We start from the raw sequence: 15,794 nt of genomic DNA, 5'->3' as shown, positions 1-15,794 counted from the left end.
AAGGCGGCAGAGCGAGAGCGATGTTTGTCAAAACATGAGACATCCCGAATATCAGTTTTCTCATATAAATGTCTTTAGCTTCCGAATGGTTTGACCAACAAAATTGTTTGACCATTCTATGGAAAGGGGAGACTCTAACAAACACAATGCCGTTCTCAGTTTTGCTCTACGACCCCCACAAGTGTCACAGGACTCGTCTGAAGGTAACCAGTACCGGTTAAAATTACAGATTTTTCATCAAGGAAGAAATTAATACATGTTGAAGCCACTAGTAGAGAGCACAAACGATTAGCAGTCCATTGCCTTAATCATTCAGCCACCTCGTCCTGCACTCCATGGATAGCAGTTGCCTCTCCAACCAGTAGCCAAAGATCCGCCTGTCTCAGACTGTTAAAGGGCTCGTCCGGGATTTGAACCCGGGACCTCTCGCACCCGAAGCGAGAATCATACCCCTAGACCAACGAGCCATTTCTTCGAAGACATTTTTTTGCTGTCGCCAGCAATGACGGTGAGGATATGGATTGACTTGTCGATGGTGCCAGGCCACAGTGAATCACGTGAGTTTTGTTGGTATTCTTGTGAGCATAGCTGTCTTCCAAGCAGTTGACCAGGTTTCAGTTCAAATCCTCTGTAATTCATCTGCCGAGTCTTTCAGATTCAATTTTCATTTTCTGTAACAGCAAGAAACAAATGAAGAAGAGCTAAATGAAGATTTTGAAGTTGAAAAAGAAGACATCAAAACGAATTGGAGCTCATTGAATTTGAGCCGATTGACGCACCGGTATGTAAATAAATGATAAAATCCCCATTGGAATCTGTCAGTTTGAAACTAGAGATTTCACCTTTTTTTTTGCACTGGATGCTTCTCAATCTTCCATAACCGCTGATGTCACACCTCTGCATTTTCGGTGAAAGGCGGCAGAGCGAGAGCGATGTTTGTCAAAACATGAGACATCCCGAATATCAGTTTTCTCATATAAATGTCTTTAGCTTCCGAATGGTTTGACCAACAAAATTGTTTGACCATTCTATGGAAAGGGGAGACTCTAACAAACACAATGCCGTTCTCAGTTTTGCTCTACGACCCCCACAAGTGTCACAGGACTCGTCTGAAGGTAACCAGTACCGGTTAAAATTACAGATTTTTCATCAAGGAAGAAATTAATACATGTTGAAGCCACTAGTGGAGAGCACAAACGATTAGCAGTCCATTGCCTTAATCACTCAGCCACCTCGTCCTGCACTCCAGGGATGGCAGTTACCCCTCCAACCAGTAAACAAAGATCTGCTTGTCTCAGACTGTTAAAGGGCTCGTCCGGGATTTGAACCCGGGACCTCTCGCACCCAAAGCGAGAATCATACCCCTAGACCAACGAGCCATTTGTTTGAAGATATTTTTTTGCTGTTGCAAGCAATGACGGTGAGGATATGGCTTGACTTGTCGATGGTGCCAGGCCACAGTGAATCACGTGAGTTTTGTTGGTATACTTGTGAGCATAGCTGTCTTCCAAGCAGTTGACCAGGTTTCAGTTCAAATTCTCTGTAATTCATCTGCCGAGTCTTTCAGATTCAATTTTCATTTTCTCTAACAGCAAGAAACAAATGAAGAAGAGCTAAATGAAGATTTTGAAGTTGAAAAAGAAGACATCAAAACGAATTGGAGCTCATTGAATTTGAGCCGATTGACGCACCGGTATGTGAATAAATGATAAAATCCCCATTGGAATCTGTCAGTTTGAAACTAGAGATTTCACCTTTTTTTTTGCACTGGATGCTTCTCAATCTTCCATAACCGCTGATGTCACACCTCTGCATTTTCGGTGAAAGGCGGCAGAGCGAGAGCGATGTTTGTCAAAACATGAGACATCCCGAATATCAGTTTTCTCATATAAATGTCTTTAGCTTCCGAATGGTTTGACCAACAAAATTGTTTGACCATTCTATGGAAAGGGGAGACTCTAACAAACACAATGCCGTTCTCAGTTTTGCTCTACGACCCCCACAAGTGTCACAGGACTCGTCTGAAGGTAACCAGTACCGGTTAAAATTACAGATTTTTCATCAAGGAAGAAATTAATAAAAGTTCTGCAATGTTGAAGCCACTTGCGCAAAGCACAAATGATTAGCAGTCCATTGCCTTAATCACTCAGCCACCTCGTCCTGCACTCCAGGGATGGCAGTTGAGAACTGACTGATTTACACAGGGTTGAATGCACTATATATCACAAACTGCTGGTTGGGTATGGCAAAACACTTTTAGGGTGATTTGAATCACTACGGTTGCTCCAGGAAGCGTAGAATCAAGACAGGTAGACCTCATAGTGGCTTGATGGATTGTCATTGAAGACAGGTTCATAAGACATTCATAACCCACATAGGCTTCAGGTTGAATATAGGGGTGCAAGCAATGTGTTCCTATGGGGTGAGATGTCATTGTAAACTGTTTGATGTAAACACCTTCTTTTAACTGGGTTAGTGACACACGGTCAAGGTTAGGCTTGCACAGAGACCTTAGGAACGTTCCTGAGGTCAAATTGTGCTTCTAAACCTTAACGGCTCTCCCTCTGTCTCCCAAAAGCAAAAGACTTGAAATGTAGGTCAAGGGTCATCTTCTTGTCACTGTGCTCAGACCGAGCAAGCTACAGTCAAGCGGGGCATCTCGTTGAATTCGGCACGGCCTGGAGACTATGGTGATGTCATTTTTAGTGGTGATTTCAGAATGCTATTTTGGTGGTTTTTCACTGTTTAACCTGTTTGGGCTGCAGGGGCAGTATTGAGTAGCCAGATAAAAGGTGCCCATTTCAAACGGCCTCGTACTCAATTCTTGCTCGTACAATATGCATATTAATATTGGATAGAAAACGCTCTAGTTTCTAAAACCGTTTGAATTATATCTGTGAGTGAAACAGAACTCATTCTGCAGCAAACTTCCTGACAGGAAGTGGAAAGTCTGAAATTGAGGCTCTGTTCCAGGGGCTGCCTATTAAATCCCTTGTTATTTATTAGTTTAGATGCACTTCATACGTCAACCACTAGATGTCAACAAGGAGGGAGAGAAGAAATGGACTGTGTAACTTGATCTGGACTCGAATTACAGCTCATGGAATGACGTATCCTCCATTTCCTGTTTTCAGGAAGGCGCGAAGAGAGACATGGATTTGCCTTCTGTTTAGCTGCCATTATGGATGACTAATATCTCCGGATTTGATTTTATTTGATACACGTGACCATATCATCGTAAAGTATGTTTTTTCAATATAGTTTAATCAGATTATTGAAAATGTTTCTGAAGTTTTGCCGTGTTCCGTTCTCTGACTTTGTTGACGATGGAGCGATTTGTGCCACTTGGCTAGTGCGCTTCCTAAATCGAGAGGGAAAGTGTCCGTTCTAAATCCAAACAACGACTATTCTGGACAAAGGACCCCTTGTCCAACATTCTGATGAAAGATCGCCAAAAGTAAGAAACATTTTATGATGCTATTTCATATATCTGTCGTGCATGTGAACTAGTCGTCGGTGCACAACGTTAGGGTACTCTAGCTATACCGAAGTGGATGTCGTAATGAAGTTATTTTTTAGAATTCTAACACTGCGATTTCATTAACTTCTTGTCAATAGGGGGAGCTGTTAGCACTATGTAATCTTGACGTTCCCAAATTAAACTGCCTCGTACTCAATTCTTGCTCATACAATATGCATATTACTATTGGATAGAAAACACTCTCTAGTTTCTAAAATCGTTTGAATTATGTCTGTGAGTGAAACAGAACTGGACTTAGAGCAATTTCCCTATGTGGGTGTGAGAATGCAGAATTTTCCAACCTGCTCTCAACCCTGTGTATAACTCTGCCTGTCTTCTATTGGTTGAGATGCACTGCATACGCCTTCCCCTGGGGGTCAGCGAATAGAGGGTCTTGAAATGGAGTCTCTAGGCAGATCTGAAAGTCTATAAATTGATTGGAAACGAAGTGTCCTCTATTGACTCTTCGCTCTGACGCAGGGAGGATCTTGGCATGTCGTGTTAGAAGCTCCTGTTTTAGCTCCTAGATATATCCGGCTCTGTTTTTATTCGATATAGGCTTTAAAGACATCATAATCTTGTTATTTTAAACCGAGTTATATCAGTTTGTCAGTATATTGCGATTTTCGGGTATTTCATTTTCTGGCGTTGTAGGAAGTTGGGTATCTCTCTCTCTCATGCTATTGTTTACTGCTAATTGCAACGTGGAAGACGACGTTCTCCAACCGAGCAACGATTCTTTTGGACAAAGGACACCTATCCCAAGATTCTGATGAGAGTTCATCAAAAAGTAAGATCTATTTATGCTGATAATTCATTGTTCTGTTGAAAAATGTCAAATGCATAAGACGCCATTACTTGCAGTGTAGCCTTGCTTTGTTGCAAGCTGTATTTTGAAGTAACATTAATTTTAAAAATGTAACCCAGCGATTGCATTAAGAACTAATTTGTCTTTCAATTGCTGTCCAACCTGTATTTTTTTAGTCAAGTTTATGATTAGTTATCGATTAGAATAGGTGCCTCTCCAAGATGGCGCCGGACAGATTGCTTGAGGTTTTGGACACTATTCTCATTGTATAGGCACGATTTGTGCCGCTAAATATGCACATTTTCGAACAAACTCTATATGCATTGTGTAATATGATGTTATAGGACTGTCATCTGAAGAATTCTGAGAAGGTTAGTGAAAAAATTAATATATTTTGGTGGTTTATACGTTATCACTATTTTTGCCTTGAATGCTGGTGTGATGTTTGCTATTGTGGTAAGCTAATATAACGCTATATTGTGTTTTCGCTGTAAAACACTTAATAAATCGGAAATATTGGCTGGAATCACAAGATCTGTGTCTTTCATCTGCTGTATGCTGTGTATTTTTAAGAAATGTTTTATGATGAGTAATTAGCTAATACACGATGGTCTCTGTAGTTATTCTAGTCGCTTTGGTGAGAGTTGTGATGGTGGCTGCAATGGTAAACTCAGATTTATACCTGAAATATGCACATTTTTCTAAGAAAACATATTTATTGTATAGCATATGTTATCAGACTGTCATCTTGTTGTTTCTTGGTTAGTGGCTATTTATATCTTTATTTGGTCGAATTTGTGATAGCTACTGATGGAGTAAAAAAAGTGGTGTCTTTTGCTAACGTGGTTAGCTAAAGATTTCCATATTGTGTCTTCCCTGTAAAACATTTTAAAAAGTCGGACATGTTGGCTGGATTCACAAGATGTGTACCTTGCATATGCTGTATTGGACTTGTTAATGTGTGAAAGTTAAATATTTAAAAAGTATATATATTTTGAATTTCGCGCCCTGCACTTGAGCTGGCTGTTGTCATAAGTGTACCGACGTCGGGCTTGCAGCCAGAAGAAGTTAACCAAACCCATATGTCCAAGATTGTGTCCAACAGGTGAATTACATAAGGTGATTCACTCAATCCAACCAGGAGACTAGGTGTGGTTCCAATCCCTGAGGAGAAAAGACTGGAAGCAGCCCCGTTGGGAAGGCCCATATCAGGTTCTGTTAACCATCGCCTTTGGCATTAGAATAGCTGAAAGAGACACTTGGGTCCACGTTATCCACTGCAAAAAGGTAGGAACACATACAAACACTGCTAAGCACAGTTAGGGAGCAGACCCAAGTACCAATAGGGTCCAGGGGTTACCTCCTTAACGAAGATGCCCTAACCTTTCATCACTGTGTGTGCTCCTAGAAGTGCGAGTATGGGGTGGTACCTAACAGACCGACTAAGGGCAGGAGAGGGTTGGGGGTTTTTGGGAATATTAGGGACTCTGAGCTGCATCATAGTCTTGGTAATCTTTCTGATACATCCAGATCCACCACCCAGGACTAATTATACAACTCATTTGTCATTTATAAGTAGTACGACAAACTATAAAACTGACCATCAAGGACAAGTGACTTATAGGAGTAAAAGGTCAAGATATAGGATTTACGGTAAACATTAAACAAATCCCTAGGAAAGCAGACAACTGTACAGGGATTGGGTTGGCCAGATTGAAGTACTCGGCTTTAACTCCTGGTGAGTACCAGTGCCAGTGCTAGACACAAAACTGGCACCAGGAATTTAGGAGATTAATGGATGTAAGTCTGAGTTAAATGTGACTGACTTAAGTTTGGAAGCACAGGAGAAAATTCTTAACCTCACAGTACCTATAACTGATGTATGGTGGATAACAAGCACCTATAACAAACTTCTGGGAATTGGTCAAAGTTATAGTGATAGTTAAGTTCAACCATTGGGATAAAAATTCTCATGACACCACTACTTACCTAACCTTAACGCCATCTGACGCGCTAACCAAAATACAGGGGGTGGTCCGTCCAGGTCTTACCTAGCGTGCATAGACAGAGTACATACTACGGGTCTATGTATGCCCGCAAGCCTCTTGCCTAAGCACTCCCAAGGTGCCTTCGTCTTCCCCCTGGGAACAAAAAAATAATAATTAGTAACGTAAAGTGAACAAGTTCAATAATCACAGTCCTTTTGACATACATCAGCAGGACCGGCTACAATATACTTTATAAAAACTGTCTCTGAGTAACAACCAACACAGGACATCAAAGAAGCTCTCTCTTCCTCAAAGAAACACTGGCTTTTGTAGCTGAAGAAGGAGTCTGTAATTGAAGACAGCTGTATCCCCTGACGAGAGGGTGGGGTCAGATCTCCAATCATCGATGGGGCCACACCAATCAGCTGCTTGGGGGAATCCAGGAAGCCATTTCCTGAAATACATACAAACCCACAACAACACAGAAACTGGGGAACGTAACACACACCCACACACACCCACACCCACACACACACACACCCACACACACACACACACACACACACACACACACACACACACACACACACACACACACACACACACACACACACACACACACACACACACACACACACACGCACAATGTACTCACATACTGGAGAGACTTGGGCCACTCTGTTATCATGAATATATAATCTGGGTCTAGTGTTGAACATCCTAAATATTTTCAGAAAATAAAGCTCAAGCCCCAAGGAGATAATATGGCATTTGTGTGTTACATAAATTGCATAGTGTATTTACAAAAAAAGTACATTTACAAAAAAACACTGCAATTTACCTGCAAATTCCAGGTATCAAGCAAATATGGACATGAAAAATATAAATAATTTTGGTGCCCATTACTGTTACAAACGTACAGTATCATATTTATGTTCATATATGTTATGTTAACTAATATCAAAGAAAAGTTTCGGAATTGGCCTAATCAAGACCAAATTAAATCTGTGTGACATGGTACCTTTTGGATTACTAATTTTAGAACGTCAGTGTACTAGTTAGTACACAGCTTTTAATCATGACCAGAGGGATTGCCTAAATGCCAAATTATCCTTGGTAGATTTAAAACAGCATAATTCTGTGATTCTGATGAGAACTGGCAAAATGTTTCAAAAACTCGTCCAAGTCGAGGGAGCCTGTCCTCTTTGACTCAACACTGAGCATTCCGAGGTGACTTAACCTGTCATCAACCATTGTTGTCCTAAAGTGGGTTTTAATCAGTTTTAAAGCTGAGAAGCTTCTCTCGCAAGAAGCACTGCTGACTGGTGTAACAACAGAAATCTTGCAAAGTCGAAATAGCTCATGGAAGACCTCTTTATAAGGTTCTAGAAGCACAACAAAGTCAAGGAGAGTAGACCCCTCCACTTTTCTCTCTCCTATCAAGAATCCACTTGGGTTGATTAACCTCATGTTTGAGGTCCTCTAAATCTGACTCAAAGGTCTGAGCAAAGGCAAACAGAGGCTCCTCAATCAAGAATGTTGTACTCTTTGGGTTGAGAGACTGGACCCCTTGAATTATCTCGCAATTCTTCTTTGAAAAACGCCTCTGCAGCTCAGCTGTGAGACTGTCAAGCACCTGATAAAAGATAGCTCTTTGGAAGCTCTCACCATCACTTTGGTCACAATTTTTCTGTCCTACAGTGCTCATCATCAATGCGTCGTGAAATCTTAAGCTTGTTTTAGGCTGTCTTTTGCACACTCTTTGTACACTTATTTTGCAGTGCTCTGCAATCTCTTCAACCTCTTTCCATAGTTCTCCAAAGTAACCCTCACCTCTGTAGTCCTGTAATGTGTCTGTAATGCCACCTACTAGATCCACAGCCCTCACTAGGTCAAGAGAGCTTTATTGGAGCATGTCAGAAATACATTTGGCATCACCAAGCACTTTACAAAAAGTAACCAAAAGCCCCATGAAATGTAAATCTATCTGAGAAAGAAGGCCCCTTGCCTCCACTGATCTATCACCATTATTTTCAAATGTGATATCCTGTAGAACTGCTGGAGGCCTGTCCCTCAGATTACGGCACGCCATGTATCTGCATGCCCACCTTACATCCGTAAGTCTCTGTAGTTCCCTGGGTTGCTGCTGTGGATACAGCTCTTTCTGAACTGCAAGCCACTTGAGGTGACCGTACGAGCCAGATACAAAGTTATAAAGCTTCTGCAGGAGAGCAAAAAAGTGAACTGCCTCAGGCACTGATTTTACAGCATTGACAAGAACCAAATTCAAACAATGTGCATTACAGTGCACATAAAATGCAAATCTTGCACTGTTTTTCAAAAAAATGCCAACAGGCGAAACAAGTGAAATCTTGATTTACAGAATATTCAAGCCATGAATTGTCCTTATACCAGGAGCTGTTGAAAGCTCTTTTCCTAGTACCATGAGTTCTGGGAAATGTTTTCAAACACGGCTGTACAGGACCCTCTTCTCTGGATCTTGAAATGTCTGAAATACACGTTAAATAACGTGTCATATCTCTATGGAAATGTATAATTAAGGGATCCACAAGATTAGATACTAACAACTGCTAACTAAAATGTGTCGTTTAAAGTATAGGACTGGCCTACCATTGGGTCCTTTTGGAACAGAAGTCTGATATCTCTCCCTTTCTTTTCATGTTTAATTATCCCTATGCAAAAATAAGACAGTCTATGGTTACATCTAAGCATCCAATTACACACATGTTAGTCCAATCTTAATTACAAATCCCCATTATCATAACTGTACCTTAAAATCAACTACCAGCCTAAGTTACTAGTTAGATCATGGCTAGCCCTACTCTGCAGTAAGTAACTTAAATAGCCTGTTTGCTACCGTAAAGGTGTTATAAGTTATAGCTATCTGCAAATTGTGGTAATCTTTTGAGTAACGTTAACAGATTGACAAAAACAATTGTTCGTTTTGAGTTCAAGTACGAAAATCTAACTGAGTTAATGGATTTCTATTTGCTGAATGTTAACTTGCTGAACACTGACAGCTATGGCCTACTAGTTACCCTACATTAGCTAAACATTCGTATACTGTAACTTACGACACTGCGCTGTACATGCGTGTCTTACTAGCACAGACGTAAACGTAATGTTAGGCTAAATTGGGAACCGATCTCTCTTATCTGATTAACTGTCTGTTAATGAGGCTAAAGGTCTAACGTTAACTTACACAGCGACTCAACTTTGATAAAAGTTGTTCAGGAAACCTAGACCCAATGCCTAAATCCCTAAAACTTACTTCAAATATGATGCTTTCGCAAATTGCGAAAAAAGCTTGTGGAGCTGTTGAATTATTCTCTCTTCTTCTGCTGGATGTTCTTATTTTGATTCTTCTGTATCTCGCCACCAACGTCCTCAATTTGAAAAATGTGCCACCGAACAGCAAAATAAATGCTTCTTTCAACAAGAGGTGAAATGAGATGTCAATCAGCATCAAACTGCAAGTAGAGAATGACACCCCTCTGGCTCTGCCCCTGCTTCCAGGTAAGGAGACATAGAGACATACTCTGTTTCAATCAATGAAGTCAGTGGTTCTGTTTTATCATCACTGTTGGTTCCTCCATTCTTACTGGTATCCCATGATGGTACATGTGAAAGCAGTGTTTCACCACAGAGATACAACCTTTTTTTTAGAGAGGAGTTCCTTCTTTTAAAAAACGAATTGGGGTATTTTTATTTTATTGAGACAGATATAGTTGAAGTCGGAAGTTTACATACACCTTATACAGCCAAATACATTTAACTCAGTTTTTCACAATTCTTGACATTTAATCCTAGTAAAAATTCCCAGTCTTAGGTCAGTTAGGATCACCACTTTATTTTAAGAATGTGAAATGTCAGAATAATAGTAGAGAGAATTATTTATTTCAGCTTTTATTTTTTATTAAGTTATTAATTAAAATTTGTTAGGGTTGTTTAATACACCTAGTCAGTACAAAGGTACACGCATTCTTCTAACTCAGTTGTAAGAGAGGAAGGAAACTGCTCAGAATAGAGGCCAATGGTGACTTTAAAACAGTTATAGAGTGTAATGGCTGTGACAGGAGAAAACCGAGGATGGGTCAACAACATTGTAGTTACTCCACAATACTAACCTAATTGACAGAGTGAAAAGAAGAAACCTGTACAGAGCACAAATATTCCAAAACATGCATCCAGTTTGCAACAAGGCACTAAAATAGTACTGCAAAAAGTCTGGCAAAGCAATTAACTTTTTGTCCTGAATACAAAGTGTTAGGTTTGGGGCAAATCCAATAAAACACATTACTGAGTACCACTATCCATATTTCAAGCATAATGGTGGCTGCATCATGTTATGAGTATGCTTTTAATCGTTAAGGACTAGGGAGTTTTTCAGGATAAAAAAGAAACAGAATGGAGCTAAATCTTACAGGAAAACCTGATTCAGTCTACTTTCCAGGACAATAACCTAAAATGCAAAGCGAAATCTACACTGCGGTTGCTTACCAAGTAGACAGTGAATGTTCCTGAGTGGCCGAGATACAATCCTACAATGTGATTTTCAGGATTTTCTTTTCTCATTTTGTCTGTCATAGTTGAAGTGTACCTATGATGAAAATTACAGGCCTCTCTCATCTTTTTAAGTGGGAGATCTTGCACAATTGGTGGCTGACTAAATACTTTTTGGCCCCACTGTACTATTTGTTATCGGACCCCAGTAAGTCTAGCTGTCGCCATTGGCATCAGCTAATGGGGATCCTAATAAAATAATGGGGATCCTAAAGCACCTCCCCCCCTTCCCCAAAAACAAACAAAAAGCAACAAAAACACTTACACCTTTGCCTTTCCTGGCTGTTTTGTCTTACCGGCACTGACTCTGCTGAGGAAAAGCTTTACTTACTATGATTGTGATATGTGGTTGTCTCACCTAGCTACCTTAAGATGAATGCACTAACTGTTAGTAAAGATAAGCTGGATAAGCCTGATGCCAAATGACTAAAATGTAAATCATTGATACCACAAAGTGGTACTACAGTCTAGTCTAAAATGCTCTCAATGTGCCAGGATGTGGTTCGCTCACTGTAACCTTGCATTCATTGCAAATTGACCTTTGAGTATATGTCCTTCTGTCCACAAAATGATTAGTCTTTAGACCAAATTGATAGACTTACATTTTGTGTTGAAAATGCAGATACTGTTTGAATGAGTGAAAATGAAACCAGTCGCTGTCTGTCAAATCATACAAAATACAAGTACATCAAATGATGTATGGTTACTCTGGCATGTCCTTGAGGGGTATAATAATGTGCATGACGCATATTCGAATATAAAAACTCAAAATCTCTACGATTAGTTTGAATGCATCCCCAGAAAAAAAAGCATAGTTCAAACTGTGAAACACTGGGACTAAATCATTTTAGGAAAGACATGAGTCCATTTTAAATATCTTCTGGACTGCTTAGTCTAATCACTGATTGACAAACCTTTCACTTTGAATCATCCAGCAACCATCTGTAACAAAATACAGCTGCTCCACCCTCTTAAAGAGAACTACATTATAGTCTAAGTCAGTGGTTCCCAAACTTTTTGTAGTCCCGTAACCCTTCAAACATTCAACCTCCAGCTGCGTACCGCCTGTAGTACCAGGGTCAGTGCACTCTCAAATGTTTTTTTTTTTGCCATCAGTGTAAGCCTGCCACACACACACACACTATACAATACATGTATTAACCTGTTGAGGACAGAGGGCGCTGTTTTCACTTTGGGGGAAAATCCTGCCCAATTTAAACGGCCTCGTACTCAATTCTTGCTCTTACAATATGCATATTATTATTACTATTGGATAGAAAACACTCTCTAGTTTCTAAAACCGTTTGAATTATATCTGTGAGTAAAACAAAACTCCTTTTGCAGCAAACTTCCTGACAGGAAGTGGAAAATCTGAAATCGATGCACTGTTCTAGGGGCTGCCTATTAAAGTCCTTGATATTTATTAGTTTAGATGCACTTCATACGTCTTCCACTAGATGTCGACAAGCAGTGAGAGAAGAAATTGAGTGTGTAACTTGATCTGGACTCGAATCATAGCTCTTGGCATGACGTGTCACCAGTTTCCTGTTTTCTGGAGAGTGCGAGGAGGGACCTGGATTTGCCTTCTGATAAGCTGCTGTTATGGACGACTAATATCTCCGGCTTTGATTTTATTTGATACATGTGACAACATCATCGTAAAGTATGTTTTTTCAATATAGTTTAATCAGAATATTGACATTTTTTCGGGAGTTTTGCCGTGTTCCGTTCTCTTCCGTTTGTTGACGATGGAGAGATTCGTGCCACTTGGCAAGTGTGCTTGCTAAATCAGGACGTGACAGTTGGGTTGTATTGGAGTGAGTCTCAGTCTTAACCCTTGTGTTGTCTTAAGGGTCAACAATGCCACTATGTTTAACAGCAGAGACAACCCCATAAATTATATTTTTTCAACTTCAAATTTGATGACTTCTCCTAGAGTGACCCCAAAATTAGAAAAACTGAAACATCGCCTTTGTTCATATTTCCATGAAAGTTGTACACCACTAGGGTACAAATATTGTCTTAGGGTCATTTTTGACCAGGCAGTTATAAAATAATTCACACACCACAAAAAGAAACACACACACACAATGAGAAATTGAAATTATGTGTGGTACTGATTGAACTCAGCCAGCAGCTCCTGAAGAGGAAGATCACCATGGTTGGCACAGTTAGAAAGAACAAGCCTGAGCTCCCCCCTGTACTCCTCACAACAAGGGGGAGAGAGACCTTCTCATCAAAGTTTGCCTTCACCCCACCACCACTCTAGTTTCTTACCTCCCAATGAGGAACAATAATGTGGTCCACCTGAGCACACTGCACAAAACGGCTGAGATCAGCGATCATGAGGACAGGAAGCCAGCCATCATCCTGGACTACAACTACAACAAATGAAGTGTGGACAACCTGGACAAGATGATTGGAACGTACAGTTGCAGGAGGATGACTGCACGCTGGCCCCTGGTCATCTTCCATAACATCATTGATGTGTCCTCATATAATGCCTTCGTGATATGGAACAAAGTCAACCCTACCTGGATGACTGATAAGCAAAACAAGAGGAGGGTGTTCCTGGAGCAGCTGGGAAAGACACTTGTAACCCCGCAAATTCAAAGAAGGGAGCACCTCCCCCGCACAGCAGCCTCTGCAGCGCTTGTGAAAGCTGTTCAGGGGGCTGAATCTTGTCCTGATCCACCTGAGGTTGCAGCTGGGGCAGGCACGAGGAGGAGATGTCAATTCTACCCCCAAAGAAGGACAGTAAAACAAATACCATGTGCTGCACATGTGAGAAATATTTCTGAAAAGTCCATGGATACACATTTGCATACTGTCCTACATGAGCTAATTAAAGTTGATTGATTTATGTTCTTCACATTTTGGTTTTGTATCTAATTGTATTCTTATTTATTGTTGTTGTTTAAACACCTTGTGGGTGGGGGTGATGGTTAAAAAAATTGAAGAAGACTAGTATTTTGTATTTGAATTCCTCATTGTACAGTATATAAGAATATATCACTATGTTGCCAAAAAAGTTCAAGACTGTTATTGTTTCCCTTCAATAAAATGCATTCAAAACTACTTTCTGCACATTTCTGCTACTTTCTTGGGCTATACAAGTGCTATCTCTTGCAAAAAAATTATGTTTACACCTATGCAGTACCTTTATCAATAACAACAACAATAATAATAATAAGCCTCTACTTTAGAAAATAAAATAATTATGACAGATGGGTTGTAATACAAATGAGTGGTGTCCACTGACTAAATGCAGTCTTTCTGCATTGTGAAGAGGGAAAACCCAGATATTCACAAATTTTGTGATGAATGACAGGTTGTTTCTTCATGCAAAATAGATTTGGGGGTTTAAAATTAAATTAAGCTGCTTTATTTTAGGGGTTTAGTAATAACGGGTAATGCTTTGCCCTTAGAACAAGGGGAGTATACAGAATGTTAAGACTAAACGAGGGTTAAATCATTTTCCACACACAGGCTGTGCCTGTATTTAGTTTTCATGCTAGTGAGGGCCGAGAATCCACTCTCACATAGGTCCGTGGTTGCAAAGGGCATCAGTTTCTTAACAGCGCGATTTGTCAAGGCAGGATACTCTGAGCGCAGCCCAATCCAAAAATCTGACAGAGGCTTCTGATTAAATTAGATTTTCACAGAACCGCTTGTTGCAATTTCGATGAGGCTCTCTTGTTCAGATATCGGCAAGTGGACTGGAGGCAGGAAAGGGATAACGAGTCCATTTGTTTGTGTCATTCGTTTCGGGAAAGTACCTGCGTAATTGCGCACCCAACTCACACAGGTGCTTCGCTATATCACATTTGACATTGTCCGTAAGCTTGAGGTCATTTGCAGATAAAACATCATACAATGATGGAAAGACGTGTGTTGTCCTTGTTAATGCAGACAGAGAAGAGCTCCAACTTCTTAATCATAGCCTCAATTTTGTCTCTCACATTGAATATAGTTGCGGAGAGTCCCTGTAATCCTAGAGTCAGATCATTCAGGCGAGAAAAAACATCACCCAGATAGGCCAGTCGTGTGAGAAACTCGTCATCATGCAAAAGGTCAGACAAGTGAAAATGATGACCAGTAAAGAAAACTTTAAGCTTGTCTCACAATTTTAAAAAAACGGGTCAATACTTTGCCCCTTGATAACCAGCGCACTTCTGTATGTTGTCAAAGCGTTACATGGTCGCTGTCAATATCATTGCATAGTGCAGAAAATACACAAGAGTTCAGGGGTCTTGCTCTAACTTCTCTTGGCCAAAAGCCAGAAAAAATGCAGCGCGCCAAATTAAAATATATTACTATAAAAATCTATCTTTCATGAAATCACACATGAAAGACACCAAATTAAACCTACACATGTTGTGAATCCAGCCAACATGTCTGATTTCAAAAAGGATTTACGGCGAAAGCACACCAAACGATTATGTTAGGTCAGTACATAGCCACAGAAAAACACAGCCATTTCCCCAGCCAAAGATAGGAGTCACAAAAAGCATAAATAGAGATAAAATGTATCACTAAACTTTGATGATCTTCATCAGATGACACTCATAGGACATCATGTTACACAATACATGTATGTTTTGTTCAATAATGTGCATATTTATATCCAAAAATCTTAGTTTACATTGGCGCCATGTTCAGAAATGCCTCCAAAATATCTGGAGAAATTGCAGAGAGCCACATCTAATAACAGGAATACTCATCATACACTTTGATGAAAGATACATGTTTTACATAGAATTAAAGATACACTTGTTCTTAATGCAACCGCTGTGTCAGATTTAAAAAAAACTTTACGGAAAAAGCACACCATGCAATAATCTTAGACGGCGTCCAGATATAACAACATTTCTCCGCCATGTTGGAGTCAACA

At 40.1% G+C, this 15,794-nt stretch overlaps 2 non-coding genes across 2 annotated transcripts; both read right to left on the bottom strand.

Moving 5' to 3' along the window:
• Positions 1 to 395: 395 nt before the first annotated feature.
• On the bottom strand, positions 396 to 467 carry trnap-cgg (transfer RNA proline (anticodon CGG)). Its single transcript has one exon. It is a non-coding gene; the product is annotated as a tRNA-Pro (tRNA).
• An 840-nt stretch (positions 468 to 1,307) lies between these two features.
• On the bottom strand, positions 1,308 to 1,379 carry trnap-ugg (transfer RNA proline (anticodon UGG)). Its single transcript has one exon. It is a non-coding gene; the product is annotated as a tRNA-Pro (tRNA).
• Positions 1,380 to 15,794: the final 14,415 nt, after the last annotated feature.

The sequence above is a fragment of the Salvelinus fontinalis genome, chromosome 33 (assembly GCF_029448725.1).
Source record: "Salvelinus fontinalis isolate EN_2023a chromosome 33, ASM2944872v1, whole genome shotgun sequence".
Lineage (NCBI taxonomy): Eukaryota > Metazoa > Chordata > Actinopteri > Salmoniformes > Salmonidae > Salvelinus > Salvelinus fontinalis.
This window is presented reverse-complemented; position numbering and strand designations above follow the sequence as displayed.